This window comes from Saccoglossus kowalevskii, chromosome 6 (assembly GCF_978046115.1).
Source record: "Saccoglossus kowalevskii chromosome 6, keSacKowa6.1, whole genome shotgun sequence".
In the NCBI taxonomy this organism is placed as follows: Eukaryota; Metazoa; Hemichordata; class Enteropneusta; family Harrimaniidae; genus Saccoglossus; species Saccoglossus kowalevskii.
Genome location: NC_140646.1, coordinates 1,008,913 through 1,026,814, shown reverse-complemented (window position 1 = coordinate 1,026,814; position 17,902 = coordinate 1,008,913). Strand labels below are relative to the sequence as shown.

At 41.1% G+C, this 17,902-nt stretch overlaps 23 non-coding genes across 23 annotated transcripts; all 23 read left to right on the top strand.

Annotated features, from left to right (window-relative positions):
• The first annotated feature begins 871 nt into the window (after nucleotides 1–871).
• Nucleotides 872–944, top strand: TRNAR-ACG (transfer RNA arginine (anticodon ACG)). The gene has a single exon. It is a non-coding gene; the product is annotated as a tRNA-Arg (tRNA).
• Nucleotides 945–1,848: 904 nt separating this feature from the next.
• Nucleotides 1,849–1,921, top strand: TRNAR-ACG (transfer RNA arginine (anticodon ACG)). The gene has a single exon. It is a non-coding gene; the product is annotated as a tRNA-Arg (tRNA).
• An 888-nt stretch (nucleotides 1,922–2,809) lies between these two features.
• On the top strand, nucleotides 2,810–2,882 carry TRNAR-ACG (transfer RNA arginine (anticodon ACG)). The gene has a single exon. It is a non-coding gene; the product is annotated as a tRNA-Arg (tRNA).
• An 897-nt stretch (nucleotides 2,883–3,779) lies between these two features.
• Nucleotides 3,780–3,859, top strand: TRNAR-ACG (transfer RNA arginine (anticodon ACG)). The gene has a single exon. It is a non-coding gene; the product is annotated as a tRNA-Arg (tRNA).
• Nucleotides 3,860–4,271: 412 nt separating this feature from the next.
• Nucleotides 4,272–4,344, top strand: TRNAR-ACG (transfer RNA arginine (anticodon ACG)). The gene has a single exon. It is a non-coding gene; the product is annotated as a tRNA-Arg (tRNA).
• Nucleotides 4,345–5,622: 1,278 nt separating this feature from the next.
• TRNAR-ACG (transfer RNA histidin (anticodon AUG)) lies at nucleotides 5,623–5,695 on the top strand. The gene has a single exon. It is a non-coding gene; the product is annotated as a tRNA-Arg (tRNA).
• A 405-nt stretch (nucleotides 5,696–6,100) lies between these two features.
• Nucleotides 6,101–6,173, top strand: TRNAR-ACG (transfer RNA arginine (anticodon ACG)). Its single transcript has one exon. It is a non-coding gene; the product is annotated as a tRNA-Arg (tRNA).
• Nucleotides 6,174–6,578: 405 nt separating this feature from the next.
• On the top strand, nucleotides 6,579–6,651 carry TRNAR-ACG (transfer RNA arginine (anticodon ACG)). The gene has a single exon. It is a non-coding gene; the product is annotated as a tRNA-Arg (tRNA).
• A 2,864-nt stretch (nucleotides 6,652–9,515) lies between these two features.
• TRNAR-ACG (transfer RNA arginine (anticodon ACG)) lies at nucleotides 9,516–9,588 on the top strand. Its single transcript has one exon. It is a non-coding gene; the product is annotated as a tRNA-Arg (tRNA).
• A 412-nt stretch (nucleotides 9,589–10,000) lies between these two features.
• TRNAR-ACG (transfer RNA arginine (anticodon ACG)) lies at nucleotides 10,001–10,073 on the top strand. The gene has a single exon. It is a non-coding gene; the product is annotated as a tRNA-Arg (tRNA).
• Nucleotides 10,074–10,485: 412 nt separating this feature from the next.
• TRNAR-ACG (transfer RNA arginine (anticodon ACG)) lies at nucleotides 10,486–10,558 on the top strand. Its single transcript has one exon. It is a non-coding gene; the product is annotated as a tRNA-Arg (tRNA).
• Nucleotides 10,559–10,969: 411 nt separating this feature from the next.
• TRNAR-ACG (transfer RNA arginine (anticodon ACG)) lies at nucleotides 10,970–11,042 on the top strand. The gene has a single exon. It is a non-coding gene; the product is annotated as a tRNA-Arg (tRNA).
• A 1,880-nt stretch (nucleotides 11,043–12,922) lies between these two features.
• Nucleotides 12,923–12,995, top strand: TRNAR-ACG (transfer RNA arginine (anticodon ACG)). Its single transcript has one exon. It is a non-coding gene; the product is annotated as a tRNA-Arg (tRNA).
• Nucleotides 12,996–13,407: 412 nt separating this feature from the next.
• Nucleotides 13,408–13,480, top strand: TRNAR-ACG (transfer RNA arginine (anticodon ACG)). Its single transcript has one exon. It is a non-coding gene; the product is annotated as a tRNA-Arg (tRNA).
• A 412-nt stretch (nucleotides 13,481–13,892) lies between these two features.
• TRNAR-ACG (transfer RNA arginine (anticodon ACG)) lies at nucleotides 13,893–13,965 on the top strand. The gene has a single exon. It is a non-coding gene; the product is annotated as a tRNA-Arg (tRNA).
• Nucleotides 13,966–14,377: 412 nt separating this feature from the next.
• Nucleotides 14,378–14,450, top strand: TRNAR-ACG (transfer RNA arginine (anticodon ACG)). Its single transcript has one exon. It is a non-coding gene; the product is annotated as a tRNA-Arg (tRNA).
• Nucleotides 14,451–14,861: 411 nt separating this feature from the next.
• TRNAR-ACG (transfer RNA arginine (anticodon ACG)) lies at nucleotides 14,862–14,934 on the top strand. Its single transcript has one exon. It is a non-coding gene; the product is annotated as a tRNA-Arg (tRNA).
• Nucleotides 14,935–15,346: 412 nt separating this feature from the next.
• On the top strand, nucleotides 15,347–15,419 carry TRNAR-ACG (transfer RNA arginine (anticodon ACG)). Its single transcript has one exon. It is a non-coding gene; the product is annotated as a tRNA-Arg (tRNA).
• A 412-nt stretch (nucleotides 15,420–15,831) lies between these two features.
• On the top strand, nucleotides 15,832–15,904 carry TRNAR-ACG (transfer RNA arginine (anticodon ACG)). Its single transcript has one exon. It is a non-coding gene; the product is annotated as a tRNA-Arg (tRNA).
• Nucleotides 15,905–16,314: 410 nt separating this feature from the next.
• On the top strand, nucleotides 16,315–16,387 carry TRNAR-ACG (transfer RNA arginine (anticodon ACG)). Its single transcript has one exon. It is a non-coding gene; the product is annotated as a tRNA-Arg (tRNA).
• A 412-nt stretch (nucleotides 16,388–16,799) lies between these two features.
• On the top strand, nucleotides 16,800–16,872 carry TRNAR-ACG (transfer RNA arginine (anticodon ACG)). The gene has a single exon. It is a non-coding gene; the product is annotated as a tRNA-Arg (tRNA).
• A 411-nt stretch (nucleotides 16,873–17,283) lies between these two features.
• Nucleotides 17,284–17,356, top strand: TRNAR-ACG (transfer RNA arginine (anticodon ACG)). The gene has a single exon. It is a non-coding gene; the product is annotated as a tRNA-Arg (tRNA).
• Nucleotides 17,357–17,768: 412 nt separating this feature from the next.
• TRNAR-ACG (transfer RNA arginine (anticodon ACG)) lies at nucleotides 17,769–17,841 on the top strand. The gene has a single exon. It is a non-coding gene; the product is annotated as a tRNA-Arg (tRNA).
• Nucleotides 17,842–17,902: the final 61 nt, after the last annotated feature.

The following is a 17,902-nucleotide window of genomic DNA, read 5'->3' as shown; positions in this document are numbered from 1 at the left end:
AACTTATATATGTATGTTTTCATCACAACATCAACTTTACGACAGAGCAACTCACCTGCGATAAACATATGTTATATGAATCCCAAAATCTGTTTCATTTTCTCACATGTGTCATTGATGAACACTGGTGGGACCAATGAGCATGTGAACATCTGCAGGTAAAATGAATTGGCTGGAGTTTCTGCCTTTCCAAAATTTGCATGTCTCAATACTGTCATCGATGAACGCTATTGTGACCGACGAGCGTTACGGCCAAACAGTCAACGCATACTATACTTCAAAATTCTGCATATCCAGAATTCAATTGACTTAACTTTTAAATCAAGTGTATTTTTATTGTTTCAATACGTTTCACGACTGTTAGGCAAACGTATCAAAGGCGAACAGGGCGTTTGGCGCAACGGATAACGCGTCTGACTACGGATAAGAAGATTCCAGGTTCGAATCCTGGCACGCTCGGTATTATGGCACGTGTATTAGTTTTCAACTTATATATGTATGTTTTCATCACAACATCAACTTTACGACAGAGCAACTCACCTGCGATAAACATATGTCATATGAATCCCAAAATCTGTTTCATTTTCTCACATGTGTCATTGATGAACACTGGTGGGACCAATGAGCATGTGAACATCTGCAGGTAAAATGAATTGGCTGGAGTTTCTGCCGTTCCAAAATTTTCATGTCTCAATATTGTCATCGATGAACGCAATTATGACCGACGACCGTTACGGCCAAACAGTCAACGCAAACTATACTTCAAAATTCTGAATATCCAGAATTCAATTGACTTAACTTTTAAGTCATATGTATTTCGATTGTTTCAATACGTGTCACAAGTGTTAGGCAAACGCATCAAAGGAGAACAGGGCGTGTGGCGCAACGGATAACGCGTCTGACTACGGATCAGAAGATTCCAGGTTCGAATCCTGGCACGCTCGGTATTATGGCACGTGTATTAGTTTTCAACTTATATATGTATGTTTTCATCACAACATCAACTTTACGACAGAGCAACTCACCTGCGATAAACATATGTCATATGAATCCCAAAATCTGTTTCATTTTCTCACATGTGTCATTGATGAACACCGGTGGGACCAATGAGCATGTGAACATCTGCAGGTAAAATGAATTGGCTGGAGTTTCTGCCTTTCCAAAATTTGCATGTCTCAATACTGTCATCGATGAACGCTATTGTGACCGACGAGCGTTACGGCCAAACAGTCAACGCATACTATACTTCAAAATTCTGCATATCTAGAATTCAATTGACTTAACTTTTAAATCAAGTGTATTTTTATTGTTTCAATACGTTTCACGACTGTTAGGCAAACGTATCAAAGGCGAACAGGGCGTTTGGCGCAACGGATAACGCGTCTGACTACGGATCAGAAGATTCCAGCTTCAAATCTCAAATCCTGGCAGGATCGATATTGTGGCACATGTATTAGTTTTCAAGTTATATATGTATGTTTTTATCACAACATCATCTTTACGACAGAGCAACTCACCTGCGATAAACATGTGACATATGAATCCCCAAATCTGTTTCATTTTCTCACACGTGGCATTGGTGAACACCGGTGGGACGTATGAGCATGTGAACATCTACAGATCAAACGAATCGGCTGGAGTTTCTGCGGTTCCAAAATTTGCATTTTTCAAAACTGTCATCGACGAACGCTCTTGTGACCGACGAGCGTTATGGTCAAACAGTCAACGCATACTATAATTCAAAATTCTGAATATCCAGAATTCAAATGACTTAACTTTTAATTCCTATGTATTTCGATTGTTTCAATACGTGTCACAAGTGTTAGGCAAACGCATCAAAGGCGAACAGGGCGTGTGGCGCAACGGATAACGCGTCTGACTACGGATCAGAAGATTCCAGGTTCGAATCCTGGCACGCTCGGTATTATGGCACGTGTATTAGTTTTCAACTTATATATGTATGTTTTCATCACAACATCAACTTTACGACAGAGCAACTCACCTGCGATAAACATATGTCATATGAATCCCAAAATCTGTTTCATTTTCTCACATGTGTCATTGATGAACACTGGTGGGACCAATGAGCATGTGAACATCTGCAGGTAAAATGAATTGGCTGGAGTTTCTGCCTTTCCAAAATTTGCATGTCTCAATACTGTCATCGATGAACGCTATTGTGACCGACGAGCGTTACGGCCAAACAGTCAACGCATACTATACTTCAAAATTCTGCATATCCAGAATTCAATTGACTTAACTTTTAAATCAAGTGTATTTTTATTGTTTCAATACGTTTCACGACTGTTAGGCAAACGTATCAAAGGCGAACAGGGCGTTTGGCGCAACGGATAACGCGTCTGACTACGGATAAGAAGATTCCAGGTTCAAATCCTGGCACGCTTGATATTATGGCACATGTATTAGTTTTCAAGTTATATATGTATGTTTTCATCACAACATCAACTTTACGACAGAGCAACTCACCTGCGATAAACATATGTCATGAGAATCCCAAAATCTGTTTCCTTTTCTCACCGGTGTCATTGATGAACACCAGTGGGACCGATGAGCATGTGAACATCTGCAGGTAAAATGAATTGGCTGGAGTTTCTGCGGTTCCAAAATGTTCATGTCTCAATATTGTCATCGATGAACGCAATTATGACCGACGGCCAAACAGTCAACGCAAACTATACTTCAAAATTCTGAATATCCAGAATTCAATTGACTTAACTTTTAAGTCATATGTATTTCGATTGTTTCAATACGTGTCACAAGTGTTAGGCAAACGCATCAAAGGCGAACAGGGCGTGTGGCGCAACGGATAACGCGTCTGACTACGGATCAGAAGATTCCAGGTTCGAATCCTGGCACGCTCGGTATTATGGCACGTGTATTAGTTTTCAACTTATATATGTATGTTTTCATCACAACATCAACTTTACGACAGAGCAACTCACCTGCGATAAACATATGTCATATGAATCCCAAAATCTGTTTCATTTTCTCACATGTGTCATTGATGAACACTGGTGGGACCAATGAGCATGTGAACATCTGCAGGTAAAATGAATTGGCTGGAGTTTCTGCCTTTCCAAAATTTGCATGTCTCAATACTGTCATCGATGAACGCTATTGTGACCGACGAGCGTTAAGGCCAAACAGTCAACGCATACTATACTTCAAAATTCTGCATATCCAGAATTCAATTGACTTAACTTTTAAATCAAATGTATTTTTATTGTTTCAATACGTATCACGACTGTTAGGCAAACGCATCAAAGGCGAACAGGGCGTGTGGCGCAACGGATAACGCGTTTGACTACATATCAGAAGATTCCAGGTTCAAATCCTGGCACGCTTCATATTATGGCACATGTATTAGTTTTCAAGTTATATATGTATGTTTTCATCACAACATCAACTTTACGACAGAGCAACTCAAATGCGATAAACATATGTCATGAGAATCCCAAAATCTGTTTCCTTTTCTCACCTGTGTCATTGATGAACACCAGTGGGACCGATGAGCATGTGAACATCTGCAGGTAAAATGAATTGGCTGGAGTTTCTGCGGTTCCAAAATGTTCATGTCTCAATACTGTCATCGATGAACGCAATTGTGACCGACGAGCGTTACGGCCAAACACTCAACGCATACTATAATTCAAAATTCTGAATATCCAGAATTCAATTGACTTAACTTTTAAGCCCTACGTACTTCGATTGTTTCAATACGTGTCACGAGTGTTAGGCAAATGCATCGAACATGAACAGGGCGTGTGGCGCAACGGATACCGCGTCTGACTACGGATCAGAAGATTCCAGGTTCAAATCCCAATTCCTGGCACGCTCGATATTATCGCACATGTATTAGTTTTCAAGTTATATATGTATGTTTTCATCGCAACATCAACTTTACGACAGAGCAACTCACCTGCGATAAACATATGTCATGAGAATCCCAAAATCTGTTTCATTTTCTCACCTGTGTCATTGATGAACACAAGTGGGACTGATGAGCATGCGAACATCTGCAGGTAAAATGAATTGGCTGAAGTTTCTGCTGTTCCAATATTGTCATGTCTCAATACTGTCATCGATGAACGCAATTGCGACCGACAAGCGTTTCGGCCAAACACTCAACGCAAACTATACTTCAAAATTCTGAATATCCAGAATTCAATTGACTTAACTTTTAAATCAAATGTATTTTGATTGTTTCAATACGTATCACGACTGATAGGCAAACGTATCAAAGGCAAACAGGGCGTGTGGCGCAACGGATAACGCGTCTGACTACGGATCAGAAGATTCCAGGTTCGAATCCTGGTACGCTCAGTATTATGCATTAGTTTTCAAGTTATAAATGTTTGTTTTCATCACAACATCAACTTTACGACAGAGCAACTCACCTGCGATAAACATGTGTCATATGAATCCCCAAATATGTTTCATTTTCTCACACGTGTCATTGGTGAACACCGGAGGGACCTATGAGCATGTGAACATCTACAGATCAAACGAATCGGCTGGAGTTTCTGCGGTTCCAAAATTTGCATTTCTCAAAACTGTCATCGATGGACGCTCTTGTGACAGACGAGCGTTACGGTCAATCAGTCAACGCATACTATAATTCAAAATTCTGAATATCCAGAATTCAATTGACTTAACTTTTAATTCTTATGTATTTCGATTGTTTCATTACTTGCTACGAGTAATAGACAAACGCATCAAACGCGAACAGGGCGTGTGGCGCAACGGATAACGCGTCTGACTACGGATCAGCAACTCACCTGCGATAAACATGTGTCATATGAATTCCAAAATCTGTTTCATATTCTCACACCTGCCATTGGTGAGCACCGGTGGGACCTCTGAGCATGTGAACATCTACAGATCAAACGAATCGGCTGGAGTTTCTGCGGTTCCAAAATTTGCATGTCTCAATACTGTCATCGATGAACGCTATTGTGACCGACTTGCGTTACAGCCAAACAGTCAACGCATACTATACTTCAAAATTCTACATATCCAGAATTCAATTGACTTAACTTTTAATTCCTATGTATTTTGATTGTTTCAATACGTGTCACGAGTGTTTGGCAAACGCATCAAAGGCGAACAGGGCGTGTGGCGCAACGGATACCGCGTCTGGGTACGGATCAGAAGATTCCAGCTTCAAATCTCAAATCCTGGCACGCTCGATATTGTGGCACATGTATTAGTTTTCAAGTTATATATGTATGTTTTCATCACAACATCAACTTTACGACAGAGCAACTCACCTGCGATAAACATATGTCATATGAATCCCAAAATCTGTTTCATTTTCTCACATATGTCAATGATGAACACCGGTGAGACCGATGAGCATGTGAACATCTGCAGGTAAAATGAATTGGCTGGAGTTTCTGCCGTTCCAAAATTTTCATGTCTCAATTCTGTCATCGATGAACGCAATTGTGACCGACGACCGTTACGACCAAACAGTCAACGCAAACTATACTTCAAAATTCTGAGTATCCAGAATTCAATTGACTTAACTTTTAAGTCATATGTATTTCGATTGTTTCAATACGTGTCACGAGTGATAGGCAAACGCATCGACTTCGAACAGGGCGTGTGGCGCAACGGATAAGGCGTCTGACTACGGATCAGAAGATTCCAGGTTCGAATCCTGGTACGCTCGGTATTATGCATTAGTTTTCAAGTTATAAATGTTTGTTTTCATCACAACATCAACTTTTCGACAGAGCAACTCACCTGCGATAAACACGTGTCATATGAATCCCCAAATCTGTTTCATTTTCTCACACGTGTCATTGGTGAACACCGGAGGGACCTATGAGCATGTGAACATCTACAGATCAAACGAATCGGCTGGAGGTTCTGCAGTTCCAAAATTTGCATTTCTCAAAACTGTCGTCGATGAACGCAATTGTGACCGACGAGCGTTACGGCCAAACACTCAACGCATACTATAATTCAAAATTCTGAATATCCAGAATTCAATTGACTTAACTTTTAAATCAAATGTATTTTGATTGTTTCAATACGTATCACGACTGATAGGCAAACGTATCAAAGGCAAACAGGGCGTGTGGCGCAACGGATAACGCGTCTGACTACGGATCAGAAGATTCCAGGTTCGAATCCTGGTACGCTCAGTATTATGCATTAGTTTTCAAGTTATAAATGTTTGTTTTCATCACAACATCAACTTTACGACAGAGCAACTCACCTGCGATAAACATGTGTCATATGAATCCCCAAATATGTTTCATTTTCTCACACGTGTCATTGGTGAACACCGGAGGGACCTATGAGCATGTGAACATCTACAGATCAAACGAATCGGCTGGAGTTTCTGCGGTTCCAAAATTTGCATTTCTCAAAACTGTCATCGATGAACGCAATTGTGACCGACGAGCGTTACGGCCAAACACTCAACGCATACTATAATTCAAAATTCTGAATATCCAGAATTCAATTGACTTAACTTTTAAGTCATATGTATTTCGATTGTTTCAATACGTGTCACAAGTGTTAGGCAAACGCATCAAAGGCGAACAGGGCGTGTGGCGCAACGGATAACGCGTCTGACTACGGATCAGAAGATTCCAGGTTCGAATCCTGGCACGCTCGGTATTATGGCACGTGTATTAGTTTTCAACTTATATATGTATGTTTTCATCACAACATCAACTTTACGACAGAGCAACTCACCTGCGATAAACATATGTCATATGAATCCCAAAATCTGTTTCATTTTCTCACATGTGTCATTGATGAACACCGGTGGGACCAATGAGCATGTGAAAATCTGCAGGTAAAATGAATTGGCTGGAGTTTCTGCTTTTGCAAAATTTGCATGTCTCAATACTGTCATCGATGAACGCTATTGTGACCGACGAGCGTTACGGCCAAACAGTCAACGCATACTATACTTCAAAATTCTGCATATTCAGAATTCAATTGACTTAACTTTTCATTCCTATGTATTTTGATTGTTTCAATACGTGTCACGAGTGTTAGGCAAACGCATCAAAGGCGAACAGGGCGTGTGGCGCAACGGATACCGCGTCTGACTACGGATCAGAAGATTCCAGCTTCAAATCTCAAATCCTGGCAGGATGGATATTGTGGCACATGTATTAGTTTTCAAGTTATATATGTATGTTTTTATCACAACATCATCTTTACGACAGAGCAACTCACCTGCGATAAACATGTGACATATGAATCCCCAAATCTGTTTCATTTTCTCACACGTGGCATTGGTGAACACCGGTGGGACGTATGAGCATGTGAACATCTACAGATCAAACGAATCGGCTGGAGTTTCTGCGGTTCCAAAATTTGCATTTTTCAAAACTGTCATCGATGAACGCTCTTGTGACCGACGAGCGTTATGGTCAAACAGTCAACGCATACTATAATTCAAAATTCTGAATATCCAGAATTCAAATGACTTAACTTTTAATTCCTATGTATTTCGATTGTTTCAATACGTGTCACGAGTGTTTGGCAAACGCATCAAAGGCGAACAGGGCGTGTGGCGCAACGGATACCTCGTCTGACTACGGATCAGAAGATTCCAGCTTCAAATCTCAAATCCTGGCACGCACGATATTGTGGCACATGTATTAGTTTTCAAGTTATATATGTATGTTTTCATCACAACATCAACTTTACGACAGAGCAACTCACCTGCGATAAAAATGTGTCATATTAATCCCAATATCTGTTTCATTTTCTCACATGTGTCATTGATGAACACCGGTGGGACCGATGAGCATGTGAACATCTGCAGGTAAAATAAATTGGCTGGAGTTTCTGCGGTTGCAAAATTTGCATTTCTCAAAACTGTCATCGATGAACGCTCTTGTGACCGACGAGCGTTACGGTCAAACAGTCAACGCATACTATAATTCAAAATTCTGAATATCCAGAATTCAAATGACTTAACTTTTAATTCCTATGTATTTTGATTGTTTCATTACGTGTTACGAGTAATAGACAAACGCATCAAACGCGATCAGGGCGTGTGGCGCAACGGATAACGCGTCTGTCTACGGATCAGAAGATTCCAGGTTCATATCCTGGCGCGCTCGTTATTTTGGCACATGTATTAGTTTTCAAGTTATATATGTTTGTTTTCATCACAACATCAACTTTGCGACACAGCAACTCACCTGCGATAAACATGTGTCATATGAATCCAAAATCTGTTTCATTTTCTCACATGTGTCAATGATGAACATTGGTGGGACCGATGAGCATGTGAATATCTGCAGGTAAAATGAATTGGCTGGAGTTTCTGCCGTTCCAAAATTTTCATGTCTCAATTCTGTCATCGATGAACGCAATTGTGACCGACGACCGTTACGACCAAACAGTCAACGCAAACTATACTTCAAAATTCTGAGTATCCAGAATTCAATTGACTTAACTTTTAAGTCATATGTATTTCGATTGTTTCAATACGTGTTACGAGTGTTAGGCAAACGCATCAAAGGCGACTAGGGCGTGTGGCTCAACGGATACCGTGTCTGACTACGGATCAGAAGATTCCAGCTTCAAATCCCAAATCCTGGCACGCTCGATATTGTGGCACATGCATTAGTTTTCAAGTTATAAATGTTTGTTTTCATCACAACATCAACTTTACGACAGAGCAACTCACCTGCGATAAACATGTGTCATATGAATCCCCAAATCTATTTCATTTTCTCACACGTGTCATTGGTGAACACCGGAGGGACCTATGAGCATGTGAACATCTACAGATCAAACGAATCGGCTGGAGTTTCTGCGGTTCCAGAATTTGCATGTCTCAATACTGTCATCGATGAACGCTATTGTGACCAACTTGCGTTACGGCCAAACAGTCAACGCATACTATACTTCAAAATTCTGCATATCCAGAATTCAATTGACTTAATTTTTAATTCCTATGTATTTTGATTGTTTCAATACGTGTTACGAGTGTTAGGCAAACGCATCAAAGGCGAATAGGGCGTGTGGCTCAACGGATACCGTGTCTGACTACGGATCAGAAGATTCAAGCTTCAAATCCCAAATCCTGGCACGCTCGATATTGTGGCACATGTATTAGTTTTCAAGTTATATATGTTTGTTTTCATCACAACATCAGCTTTGCGAAATAGCAACTCACCTGCGATAAACATGTGTCATATGAATTCAAAAATCTGTTTCATATTCTCACACCTGCCGTTGGTGAGCACCGGTGGGACCTCTGAGCATGTGAACATCTACAGATCAAACGAATCGGCTGGAGTTTCTGCGGTTCCAAAATTTGCATTTCTCAAAACTGTCGTCGATGAACGCTCTTGTGACCGACGAGCGTTACGGTCAAACAGTCAACGCATACTATACTTCAAAATTCAGCATATCCAGAATTCAATTGACTTAACTTTTAATTCCTATGTATTTTGATTGTTTCAATACGTGTCACCAGTGATAGGCAAACGCATCAACTTTGAACAGGGCGTGTGGCGCAACGGATAACGCGTCTGACTACGGATCAGAAGATTCCAGGTTCGAATCCTGGCATGCTCGGTATTATGGCTCATGCATTAGTTTTCAAGTTATAAATGTCTGTTTTCATCACAACATCAACTTTACGACAGAGCAACTCACCTGCGATAAACATGTGTCATATGAATCCCCAAATCTGTTTCATTTTCTCACACGTGTCATTGGTGAACACCGGAGGGAACTATGAGCATGTGAACATCTACAGATCAAACGAATCGGCTGGAGTTTCTGCCGTTCCAAAATTTTCATGTCTCAATTCTGTCATCGATGAACGCAATTGTGACCGACGACCGTTACGACCAAACAGTCAACGTAAACTATACTTCAAAATTCTGAGTATCCAGAATTCAATTGCCTTAACTTTTAAGTCATATGTATTTCGATTGTTTCAATACGTGTCACGATTGATAGGCAAACGCATCGAATTTGAACAGGGCGTGTGGCGCAACGGATAACGCGTCTGACTACGGATCAGAAGATTGCAGGTTCGAATCCTGGCACGCTCGGTGTTATGGCTCATGCATTAGTTTTCAAGTTATAAATGTCTGTTTTCATCACAACATCAACTTTACGACAGAGCAACTCACCTGCGATAAACATGTGTCATATGAATCCCCAAATCTGTTTCATTTTCTCACACGTGTCATTGGTGAACACCGGAGGGACCTATGAGCATGTGAACATCTACAGATCAAACGAATCTGCTGGAGTTTCTGCCGTTCCAAAATTTTCATGTCTCATTTCTGTCATCGATGAACGCAATTGTGACCGACGACCGTTACGACCAAACAGTCAACGTAAACTATACTTCAAAATTCTGAGTATCCAGAATTCAATTGACTTAACTTTTAAGTCATATGTATTTCGATTGTTTCAATACGTGTCACGAGTGATAGGCAAACGCATCGAATTTGAACAGGGCGTGTGGCGCAACGGATAACGCGTCTGACTACGGATCAGAAGATTGCAGGTTCGAATCCTGGCACGCTTGGTGTTATGGCTCATGCATTAGTTTTCAAGTTATAAATGTCTGTTTTCATCACAACATCAACTTTACGACAGAGCAACTCACCTGCGATAAACATGTGTCATATGAATCCCCAAATCTGTTTCATTTTCTCACACGTGTCATTGGTGAACACCGGGGGGACCTATGAGCATGTGAACATCTACAGATCAAACGAATCGGCTGGAGTTTCTGCGGTTCCAAAATTTGCATTTCTTAAAACTGTCGTCGATGAACGCTCTTGTGACCGACGAGCGTTTCGGTCAAACAGTCAACGCATACTATACTTCAAAATTCTGCATATCCAGAATTCAATTGACTTAACTTTCAATTCCTATGTATTTTGATTGTTTCAATACGTGTCACGAGTGTTAGGCAACGCATAAAAGGCGAACAGGGCGTGTGGCGCAACGGATACCGCGTCTGACTACGGATCAGAAGATTCCAGGTTCGAATCCTGGCACGCTCGGTATTATGGCTCATGCATTAGTTTTCAAGTTATAAATGTTTGTTTTCATCACAACATCAACTTTACGACAGAGCAACTCACCTGCGATAAACATGTGTCATATGAATTCCAAAATCTGTTTCATATTCTCACACCTGCCATTGGTGAGCACCGGTGGGACCTCTGAGCATGTGAACATCTGCATGTAAAATGAATTGGCTGGAGTTTCTGCCTTTCCAAAATTTTCATGTCTCAATTCTGTCATCGATGAACGCAATTGTGACCGACGACCGTTACGACCAAACAGTCAACGTAAACTATACTTCAAAATTCTGAGTATCCAGAATTCAATTGACTTAACCTTAAGTCATATGTATTTCGATTGTTTCAATACGTGTCACGAGTGATAGGCAAACGCATCGAATTTGAACAGGGCGTGTGGCGCAATAGATAACGCGTCTAACTACGGATCAGAAGATTCCAGCTTCAAATCTCAAATCCTGGCACGCTCGATATTGTGGCACATGCATTAGTTTTCAAGTTATAAATGTTTGTTTTCATCACAACATCAACTTTACGACAGAGCAACTCACCTGCGATAAACATGTGTCATATGAATCCCCAAATCTATTTCATTTTCTCACACGTGTCATTGGTGAACACCGGAGGGACCTATGAGCATGTGAACATCTACAGATCAAACGAATCGGCTGGAGTTTCTGCGGTTCCAAAATTTGCATTTCTCAATATTGTCATCGATGAACGCAATTATGACCGACGAGCGTTACGGTCAAACAGTCAACGCATACTATAATTCAAAATTCTGAATATCCAGAATTCAAATGACTTAACTTTAAATTCCTATGTATTTTGATTGTTTCATTACGTGTTACGAGTAATAGACAAACGCATCAAACGCGAACAGGGCGTGTGGCGCAACGGATAACGCGTCTGTCTACGGATTAGAAGATTCCAGGTTCGAATCCTGCCGCGCTCTGTATTATGGCACATGTATTAGTTTTCAAGTTATATATGTTTGTTTTCATCACAACATCAACTTTGTGACACAGCAACTCACCTGCGATAAACATGTGTCATATGAATTCCAAAATCTGTTTCATATTCTCACACCTGTCATTGGTGAGCACCGGTGGGACCTCTGAGCATGTGAACATCTACAGATCAAACGAATCGGCTGGAGTTTCTGCGGTTCCAGAATTTGCATGTCTCAATACTGTCATCGATGAACGCTATTGTGACCGACTTGCGTTACGGCCAAACAGTCAACGCATACTATACTTCAAAATTCTGTATATCCAGAATTCAATTGACTTAACTTTTAATTCCTATGTATTTTGATTGTTTCAATACGTGTTACGAGTGTTAGGCAAACGCATCAAAGGCGAATAGGGCGTGTGGCTCAACGGATACCGCGTCTGACTACGGATCAGAAGATTCCAGCTTCAAATATCAAATCCTGGCACGCTCGATATTGTGGCACATGTATTAGTTTTCAAGTTATATATGTTTGTTTTCATCACAACATCAACTTTGCGAAATAGCAACTCACCTGCGATAAACATGTGTCATATGAATTCAAAAATCTGTTTCATATTCTCACACCTGCCGTTGGTGAGCACCGGTGGGACCTCTGAGCATGTGAACATCTACAGATCAAACGAATCGGCTGGAGTTTCTGCGGTTCCAAAATTTGCATTTCTCAAAACTGTCGTCGATGAACGCTCTTGTGACCGACGAGCGTTACGGTCAAACAGTCAACGCATACTATACTTCAAAATTCAGCATATCCAGAATTCAATTGACTTAACTTTTAATTCCTATGTATTTTGATTGTTTCAAAACGTGTCACCAGTGATAGGCAAACGCATCGACTTTGAACAGGGCGTGTGGCGCAACGGATAACGCGTCTGACTACGGATCAGAAGATTCCAGGTTCGAATCCTGGCATGCTCGGTATTATGGCTCATGCATTAGTTTTCAAGTTATAAATGTCTGTTTTCATCACAACATCAACTTTACGACAGAGCAACTCACCTGCGATAAACATGTGTCATATGAATCCCCAAATCTGTTTCATTTTCTCACACGTGTCATTGGTGAACACCGGAGGGACCTATGAGCATGTGAACATCTACAGATCAAACGAATCGGCTGGAGTTTCTGCTGTTCCAAAATTTGCATTTCTCAAAACTGTCGTCGATGAACGCCCTTGTGACCGACGAGCGTTACGGTGAAACAGTCAACGCATACTATAATTCAAAATTCTGAATATCCAGAATTCAGTTGACTTAACTTTTAATTCCTATGTATTTTGATTGTTTCATTACGTGTTACGAGTAATAGACAAACGCATCAAACGCGAACAGGGCGTGTGGCGCAACGGATAACGCGTCTGTCTACGGATCAGAAGATTCCAGGTTCGAATCCTGGCATGCTCGGTATTATGGCACATGTATTCGTTTTCAAGTTATATATGTTTGTTTTCATCACAACATCAACTTTGCGTCATAGCAACTCACCTGCGATAAACATGTGTCATATGAATTCCAAAATCTGTTTCATATTCTCACACCTGCCATTGGTGAGCACCGGTGGGACCTCTGAGCATGTGAACATCTGCATGTAAAATGAATTGGCTGGAGTTTCTGCCGTTCCAAAATTTTCATGTCTCAATTCTGTCATCGATGAACGCAATTGTGACCGACGACCGTTACGACCAAACAGTCAACGTAAACTATACTTCAAAATTCTGAGTATCCAGAATTCAATTGACTTAACTTTTAAGTCATATGTATTTCGATTGTTTCAATACGTGTCACGAGTGATAGGCAAACGCATCGAATTTGAACAGGGCGTGTGGCGCAACGGATAACGCGTCTGACTACGGATCAGAAGATTGCAGGTTCGAATCCTGGCACGCTCGGTGTTATGGCTCATGCATTAGTTTTCAAGTTATAAATGTCTGTTTTAATGACAACATCAACTTTACGACAGAGCAACTCACCTGCGATAAACATGTGTCATATGAATCCCCAAATCTGTTTCATTTTCTCACACGTGTCATTGGTGAACACCGGAGGGACCTATGAGCATGTGAACATCTACAGATCAAACGAATCGGCTGGAGTTTCTGCGGTTCCAAAATTTGCATTTCTTAAAACTGTCGTCGATGAACGCTCTTGTGACCGACGAGCGTTTCGGTCAAACAGTCAACGCATACTATACTTCAAAATTCTGCATATCCAGAATTCAATTGACTTAACTTTTAAGTCATATGTATTTCGATTGTTTCAATACGTGTCACGAGTGATAGGCAAACGCATCGACTTTGATCAGGGCGTGTGGCGCAACGGATAACGCGTCTGTCTACGGATCAGAAGATTCCAGGTTCGAATCCTGGCACGCTCGGTATTATGGCACATGTATTCGTTTTCAAGTTATATATGTTTGTTTTCATCACAACATCAACTTTGCGTCATAGCAACTCACCTGCGATAAACATATGTCATATGAATCCCAAAATCTGTTTCATATTCTCACACCTGCCATTGGTGAGCACCGGTGGGACCTCTGAGCATGTGAACATCTACAGATCAAACAAATCGGCTGGAGTTTCTGCGGTTCCAAAATTTGCATGTCTCAATACTGTCATCGATGAACGCTCTTGTGACCGACGAGCGTTTCGGTCAAACAGTCAACGCATACTATACTTCAAAATTCTGAATATCCAGAATTCAGTTGACTTAACTTTCAATTCCTATGTATTTTGATTGTTTCAATACGTGTCACGAGTGTTAGGCAATGCATCAAAGGCGAACAGGGCGTGTGGCGCAACGGATACCGCGTCTGACTACGGATCAGAAGATTCCAGGTTCGAATCCTGGCACGCTCGGTATTATGGCTCATGCATTAGTTTTCAAGTTATAAATGTTTGTTTTCATCACAACATCAACTTTACGACAGAGCAACTCACCTGCGATAAACATGTGTCATATGAATTCCAAAATCTGTTTCATATTCTCACACCTGCCATTGGTGAGCACCGGTGGGACCTCTGAGCATGTGAACATCTGCATGTAAAATGAATTGGCTGGAGTTTCTGCCGTTCCAAAATTTTCATGTCTCAATTCTGTCATCGATGAACGCAATTGTGACCGACGACCGTTACGACCAAACAGTCAACGTAAACTATACTTCAAAATTCTGAGTATCCAGAATTCAATTGACTTAACCTTTAAGTCATATGTATTTCGATTGTTTCAATACGTGTCACGAGTGATAGGCAAACGCATCGAATTTGAACAGGGCGTGTGGCGCAATGGATAACGCGTCTGACTACGGATCAGAAGATTGCAGGTTCGAATCCTGGCACGCTCGGTGTTATGGCTCATGCATTAGTTTTCAAGTTATAAATGTCTGTTTTCATCACAACATCAACTTTACGACAGAGCAACTCACCTGCGATAAACATGTGTCATATGAATCCCCAAATCTGTTTCATTTTCTCACACGTGTCATTGGTGAACACCGGAGGGACCTATGAGCATGTGAACATCTACAGATCAAACGAATCGGCTGGAGTTTCTGCGGTTCCAAAATTTGCATTTCTCAAAACTGTCGTCGATGAACGCTCTTGTGACCGACGAGCGATACGGTCAAACAGTCAACGCATACTATACTTCAAAATTCTGCATATCCAGAATTCAATTGACTTAACTTTTAAGTCATATGTATTTCGATTGTTTCAATACGTGTCACGAGTGATAGGCAAACGCATCGACTTTGAACAGGGCGTGTGGCGCAACGGATAACGCGTCTGACTACGGGTCAGAAGATTCCAGGTTCGAATCCTGGCACGCTCGGTATTATGGCTCATACATTAGTTTTCAAGTTATATATGTATGTTTTCATCACAACATCAACTTTACGACAGAGCAACTCACCTGCGATAAACATATGTCATATGAATCCCAAAATCTGTTTCATTTTCTTACTTGTGTCAATGATGAACACCGGTGGACCGATGAGCGTGTGAACATCTGCAGGTAAAATGAATTGGCTGGAGTTTCTGCCGTTCCAAAATTTTCATGTCTCAATTCTGTCATCGATGAAGGCAATTGTGACCGACGACCGTTACGGCCAAACAGTCAACGCAAACTATACTTCAAAATTCTGAATATCCAGAATTCAAATGACTTAACTTTTAATTCCTATGTATTTTGATTGTTTCAATACGTGTCACGAGTGTTAGGCAACGCATAAAAGGCGAACAGGGCGTGTGGCGCAACGGATAACGCGTCTGACTACGGATCGTAAGATTCCAGGTTCGAATCCTGGCACGCTCGGTATTATGGCTCATGCATTAGTTTTCAAGTTATAAATGTCTGTTTTCATCACAACATCAACTTTACGACAGAGCAACTCACCTGCGATAAACATGTGTCATATGAATCCCCAAATCTGTTTCATTTTCTCACACGTGTCATTGGTGAACACCGGAGGGACCTATGAGCATGTGAACATCTACAGATCAAACGAATCGGCTGGAGTTTCTGCGGTTCCAAAATTAGCATTTCTTAAAACTGTCGTCGATGAACGCTCTTGTGACCGACGAGCGTTTCGGTCAAACAGTCAACGCATACTATACTTCAAAATTCTGCATATCCAGAATTCAATTGACTTAACTTTTAAGTCATATGTATTTCGATTGTTTCAATACGTGTCACGAGTGATAGGCAAACGCATCGACTTTGAACAGGGCGTGTGGCGCAACGGATAACGCGTCTGTCTACGGATCAGAAGATTCCAGGTTCGAATCCTGGCACGCTCGGTATTATGGCACATGTATTCGTTTTCAAGTTATATATGTTTGTTTTCATCACAACATCAACTTTGCGTCATAGCAACTCACCTGCGATAAACATATGTCATATGAATCCCAAAATCTGTTTCATATTCTCACACCTGCCATTGGTGAGCACCGGTGGGACCTCTGAGCATGTGAACATCTACAGATCAAACAAATCGGCTGGAGTTTCTGCGGTTCCAAAATTTGCATGTCTCAATACTGTCATCGATGAACGCTATTGTGACCGACTTTCGTTACGGCTAAACAGTCAACGCATACTATACTTCAAAATTCTGCATATCCAGAATTCAGTTGACTTAACTTTCAATTCCTATGTATTTTGATTGTTTCAATACGTGTCACGAGTGTTAGGCAACGCATCAAAGGCGAACAGGGCGTGTGGCGCAACGGATACCGCGTCTGACTACGGATCAGAAGATTCCAGGTTCGAATCCTGGCACGCTCGGTATTATGGCTCATGCATTAGATTTCAAGTTATAAATGTTTGTTTTCATCACAACATCAACTTTACGACAGAGCAACTCACCTGCGATAAACATGTGTCATATGAATTCCAAAATCTGTTTCATATTCTCACACCTGCCATTGGTGAGCACCGGTGGGACCTCTGAGCATGTGAACAACTGCATGTAAAATGAATTGGCTGGAGTTTCTGCCGTTCCAAAATTTTCATGTCTCAATTCTGTCATCGATGAACGCAATTGTGACCGACGATCGTTACGACCAAACAGTCAACGTAAACTATACTTCAACATTCTGAGTATCCAGAATTCAATTGACTTAACTTTTAAGTCATATGTATTTCGATTGTTTCAATACGTGTCACGAGTGATAGGCAAACGCATCGAATTTGAACAGGGCGTGTGGCGCAACGGATAACGCGTCTGACTACGGATCAGAAGATTGCAGGTTCGAATCCTGGCACGCTCGGTGTTATGGCTCATGCATTAGTTTTCAAGTTATAAATGTCTGTTTTCATCACAACATCAAC